Source organism: Macaca nemestrina, chromosome 10 (genome assembly GCF_043159975.1).
Source record: "Macaca nemestrina isolate mMacNem1 chromosome 10, mMacNem.hap1, whole genome shotgun sequence".
Taxonomy (NCBI): Eukaryota; Metazoa; Chordata; class Mammalia; order Primates; family Cercopithecidae; genus Macaca; species Macaca nemestrina.
The window spans coordinates 84552420-84558300 of record NC_092134.1 but is presented as its reverse complement, the minus strand read 5'-3'; the positions used below and the strand labels follow the sequence as shown (position 1 = coordinate 84558300).

The window sequence follows — 5881 nt, the reverse complement described above, 5'->3', positions numbered from 1 at the left end:
CGGCCTATAAGGTTATTGAATAACTGGTACCCTGTGGAGAGGGTCAACTTCCCTGACAGACCATAAATGCAGTCCTCTCATAGTCCAAACCTCCTCACCGACTGTCAGTTAGTAGCCATGTAACCTTGAGTGAGTGACATAGCCCCTCTAAGGATCACTTTTCTTATCTGTAAAATAAAAATAATAGCAACACTCCACAGGGTTATTGTAAAAATCAATGAGGGGCGATTCATATACAGCACTTAATACAGTGCTTAGCGGCCGGGCGCGGTGGCTCACGCCTGTAATCCCCCAGCACTTTGGGAGGCCGAGACGGGCGGATCACGAGGTCAGGAGATCGAGACCATCCTGGCTAACACAGTGAAACCCTGTCTCTACTAAAAATACAAAAAAATTAGCCGGGCGTGGTGGCGGGCACCTGTAGTCCCAGCTACTTGGGAGGCTGAGGCAGGAGAATGGCATGAACCCGAGGCAGAGCTTGCAGTGAGCCGAGATTGCACCACTGAGCTCCAGCCTGGGCGACAGAGCAAGACTCCGCCTCAAAAAAAAAAAAAAAAAAAAAATACAGTGCTTAGCACATAGCGAGTGCTCAAAAAATGTAGTTATGGTTGTACATGCTTGTGTATCTTTAGTAATGATTTCTGTTATTTCTATATTTTTCCTCTGCTGAATCAATCGCCAGCTCTTCAATAATAATACCTTAATAATACTTTAGAATTTTTTTTCTCAGCTTACTGCAACCTCTGCCTCCTGAGTTCAAGTGATTCTCCTGCCTCAGCCTCCTGAGTAGCTGGGACAACAGGCGTATGCCACCACACTCAACTAATTGTTTATTTTTAGTAGACACAGGGTTTCACCATGTTGGCCAGGCTGGTCTCAAATTCCTGACCTCAGGTAATCCACCCACCTCGGCCTCCCAAAGTGCTGGGATTACAGGCTTGAGCCACCACGCCTGGCATACTTTAGAATTTTTTAAATCATGTCATCCTTGTGCAGGGACCATGCTAGTCTTCTTTGTATCATTCCAGTTTTAGAATATGTGCTGCCCAAGTGAGCACTACTTTATAATTTCCTTCCTTCCTTCCTTCCTTCCTTCCTTCCTTTCTTCCTTCCTTCCTTCCTTCCTTCCTTTCCTTCCTTCCTTTCTTTCCTTCCTCCCTTCCTTCCTTCCTTTCTCTCTCTCTCTTTCTTTTTCTCTTTCTCTTTTTTTCTCTCTGTCTCCTTCCTTCCTTGTTTTTTTGAGACACTCTTGCTCTGTCACCAGGCTGGAGTGCAGTGGTGTAATCTCAGCTTACTGCAACCACCTCTGCCTCCCAGGTTCAAGCGATTCTCCTGTCACAGCCTGCCAAATAACTGGGATTACCAGCATGTGCCACTACGCCTAGCTAATTTTCACATTTTTAGTAGAAACAGCGTTTCACCATGCTGGCCAGGCTGGTCTTGAACTCCTGACCTCAAGTGATCTACCTGCCTTAGCCTCCCAAAGTGCTAGGATTACAGGCATGAGCCACCACACCTGGCCTCTTTTCTTTTCTTTCTTTCTTTTTTTTTTTTTTTAAGACTGAATATTGCTCTGCCCCCAGGCTGGAGTGCAGTGGCGCAGATCTCGGCTCACTGCAAGCTCTGCCTCCCGGGTTCACACCATTCTCCTGCCTCAGCCTCCAAAGTAGCTGGGACTACAGGCACCCGCCACCACACCCCGCTAATTTTTTGTGTTTTTAGTAGAGACGGGGTTTCACTGTGTTAGCCAGGATAGTCTCTCGATCTCCTGACCTCGTGATCTGCCCGCCTCGGCCTCCCAAAGTGCTGGGATTACAGGTGTGAACCACTGCACCCGGCCCTGGCCTCTGGCCTCTTTTCTTTTCTTTTCTTTTCTTCTCTCTTTTTTTTTTGAGATGACGTCTCACTCCGTTGCCCAAGGTGGAGCAGTGGTGTGATCTCGGCTCACTGCAATCTCCACCTCCAGGGTTCAAGTGATTCTCCTGCCTTAGCCTCCCGAGTAGCTGGGACTACAGACACGTGCCACCATGCCTGGATAATTTTTATATTTTTAGTAGAGATGGGGTTTCACTATGTTGGCCAGGCTGCTCTCGAACTCCTGACCTTGTGATCCTCCTGCCTCGGCCTCCCAAAGTGCTGGAGTTACAGGCAGCAGCCACCGCACCTGGCCCCTTTCTTTGTTTAAAGACAGGGTCTCACTCTATCACCCAGGCTGGAGTGCAGTGGTGCTATCATGGTTCACTGTAGCCTTGACCTCCCAGGCTCAGGTGATTCTCCCACCTCCGCCTCCCAAGGGGCTGGGACTACAGAGGCATGCCCCTATGCCTGGCTAATTTTTTGTGCTTTTTGTAGAGACAGGATTTCCTCCTGTAGCCTAGGCTTACAATTTTCAAGGTGCGGCCGCGTGCAGTGGCTGATGCTTGTAATCCCAGCACTTTGGGAGGCTGAGGCGGGTGGATCTCTGAGGTCAAGAGTTTAAGACCAGCCTAGCCAACATGGTGAAACCCCGTCTCTACTAAAAAATACAAAAATTAGCCGAGCGTGGTGGCATGGGCCTGTAATCCCAGCTACTCAGGAGGCTGAGGCAGGAGAATCGCTTGAATTAGGGAGGCAGAGGTGGCCGTGAGCTGAGATCGTGCCACTGCACTCCAGCCTGGGTGACAGAGACTCTGTCTCAAAAAAACAAAAACAAAAACAACAATTTTCAAGGTGCTTTTACACATATTCTCTCATTTGGCCCACTCCAATCCTGAAAAATACAGAAGAGATTACTCACCCCACTTTGCAGATGAAGATAGAAATTCAGAATTTAACCTTGTTCAAAGGCTTGTCTCTGAACTGGTGCTAAATTTTAGGGTTCTATGGAGCCAGAATTCAGTGCCCCATCAACTTATATCCTTTCTCTGTCTCGTTCCCAGCATGGTGCCACAAACAGTCAGCACCTCATTGTTTGGTGGCATTGATTCTGTGGAGCAGACCTCTCAGGGAAGAGCTAATCCTGAAATGTAGGCACTTGGGTTTGACCATGAAGGAAGGAGAAAATGCTTAATTAAATCTATAATTTTTTTTTTTTTTTTTTGAGACGGAGTCTCGCTCTGTCACCCAGGCTGGAGTGCAGTGGTGCAGTCTTAGCTCACTATAACCTCTGCCTCCCAGGTTCAAGCAATTCTCTTGCCTCAGCCTCCTGAGTAGCTGGGACTATAGGCGCCTGTCACCACCCTCAGCTAATTTTTTGTGTTTTTAGTAAGAGACAGAGTTTCACCATGTTGGCCAGGCTGGTCTCAAACTCCTGACCTCAAGTGATCCGCCCGCCTCAGCCTCTCAAAGTGCTGGGATTACAGGCATGAGCCACTGCACCCAACCAGGAATATTTTTAATATATATATTAATAGTTTAATATTAATATATTTTAATTATAGATTTAATAGCCTTTGTGAAAGAGACTCCGTCTCAAAAAAAAAAAAAAAAAATCCCACAGAAGGGGAATGACTGCTAATGGCTAAGCTTTCTTTATGTCCTAACTTTGAAAATGTTCTAAATGTTGTAAATTTGGTTGTGGTGATGGTTGCACAAGTCTGTGAATAACTAAAAATCATTCAATTGTACATTTTTTTCATGCCTCTGAGACAAGTTCGAGAATCGTACATTTTAAGTGGGTGATTTGCTTGGCATGTGAATTATGTCTCAATACAGCTGTTATTTTTTAAATTCACACAAATCAAATCCCAGGCCCAGATGTGGCACCAGTGAATTCTACCAAACATTTAAGGAAGAAATAATGCCAACTGGACATAAATGCTTGCAAATAATAGAAATAAACAGCTGGACCCAGTGGCTCATGCCTGTAATAGCAGCTCTTTGGGAGGCCAAGGCAGGTGGATCACTTGAGCCCAGGAGTTTGAGACCAGCCTGGGCAACATGGTAAAACCTGATCTCTACAAAAAAATACAAAGAACTAGCCATGCCAGGTGGCATGCCCCTGTAGTCCCAGCTACTTGGGAGGCTTGAGTTGGGAGGAGTGCCTGAGTAGGGGAGGTTGAGGCTGCAGTGAGCCATGATTGTGCCATTGCACTCCAGCTTGGGTGACAGAGTGAGATTGTCTCAAAAAGAAAAATAAAAACAAAAAGAAAGAAGAAGACAGAAAAAAAAAAAAAGGCTACTCTCCCCAATTCATTTTATTAGACCAACATAACCTTGATATTAAATCCAATAAAGACATTATAAGAAAGAGGGGTGGGCACAATGGTTCACACATGTAATCCCAGCACTTTGGGAGGCTTAGGCAGGAGGATCGCTTGAGGTCAAGAGTTCCCAACCTGGGCAACATAGTGAGACCTCATCTCTACAAAAGATTTTTTTTTTCTAATTAGCCAATTTAAAAATATTTTTAGGTCAGGCCCAGTGGCTCACTCCTGTAATCCCTGCACTTTGTGAGGCCGAGACAGATGGATCATGAGGTCAGGAGATCGAGACCATCCTGGCTAACACGGTGAAACCCCGTCTCTACTAAAAATACAAAAAAATTAGTCGGGCGTGGTGGCAGGCACCTGTAGTCCCAGCTACTCGGGAGGCTGAGGCAGGAGAATGGGGTGAACCCGGGAGGCGGAGCTTGCAGTGAGCTGAGATTGCGCTGACTCCATCTGAGCGAGACTCCATCTCAAAAAAATAAAATAAATAAAATAAAAAATATTTTTAGGTTCAAGTCTATAGTCCTAGCTACTTGGGAGGCTAAAGCGGGAGGATCTCTTGAGCCCAGAAGTTAGATGGTACTGAGCTGTGATTATGCCACTGCACTCCAGCCTGGATGATAGCAAGACCTTATCTCAAAACAGTGAAATAAATAAATAAAAATTTCTGCAGAAACACATTCAGATAGGCAGATTCACTCGCTGGCTTCAATTTCATTTCATTTTATATTTATTTTATTTTATTTCATTTTATTTATTTTATTTTTGAGACAGAGTCTCTGTCACCCAGGCTGGACTGCAATGGCACCATCTCGGCTCACTGCAACCTCTGTCTCCGGGATTCAAGTGATTCTCCTGTCTTAGGCTCCCTAGTAGCTGGGATTACAGGCACTCGCCACCACACCTGGCTAATGTTTGTATTTTTAGTAGAGACTGGGTTTCACCATGTTGGTCAGGCTTGTCTCAAACTCAGGTGATTTGCTGACCTCAGGTGATTTGCCTGCCTCAGCCTCCGAAAGTGCTGGGAATACAGGCGTGAGCCACTGCACCTAGCCAATTTTATTCTCATATGTCAGCAACAAACAGAACTTTGTAAAGATACCATTTACATTTGAATAAAAATATCAAGTACCTTAGAATAATTCTAACAAAATATTTTTAAGATATCTAGCAGAAAAACTTTACCGGGCAACACCAGCCTGACCAACATGGAGAAACCTCATCTCTACTAAAAATACAAAATTAGCTGGGCGTGGTGGCACATGCCTATAATCTCAGCTACTCGGGAGGCTGAGGCAGGAGAATTGCTTGAACCCGGAAGGCAGAGGTTGCGGTGAGCTGAGATCATGCCATTGCACTCCAGCCTGGGCAACAAGAGTGAAACTCCGTCTCATAAAAAAGAAAGGAAGAAAAAAAATAAAGAAAAACTTTACCATGCTTGGCAGTGGTTCACGCTTGTAATCCCAGCAGTTTGGGAGGCCAAGGCAGGCAGATTAGCTGAGGTCAGGAGTTCAAGACCAACCTGGCCAACATGGTGAAACCCCGTCTCTACTAGAAATGCAAAAATTACCCTGGGCGTGGTGGCAGACACCTGTAAACTCAGCTACTCGGGAGGCTGAGGCAGGAGAATCGCCTGAACCCAGGAGGCGGAGGTTGCAGTGAACCAAGATTGCACCATTGCACTCCAGTCTGGG

The 5881-nt window shown here is 45.8% G+C and overlaps 1 non-coding gene across 1 annotated transcript; it reads right to left on the bottom strand.

Annotated features, from left to right (window-relative positions):
* Positions 1 to 956: 956 nt before the first annotated feature.
* Positions 957 to 1058, bottom strand: LOC112428676 (U6 spliceosomal RNA). The gene has a single exon (XR_003020733.1). It is a non-coding gene; the product is annotated as a U6 spliceosomal RNA (small nuclear RNA).
* Between the last annotated feature and the right edge of the window lie 4823 nt (positions 1059 to 5881).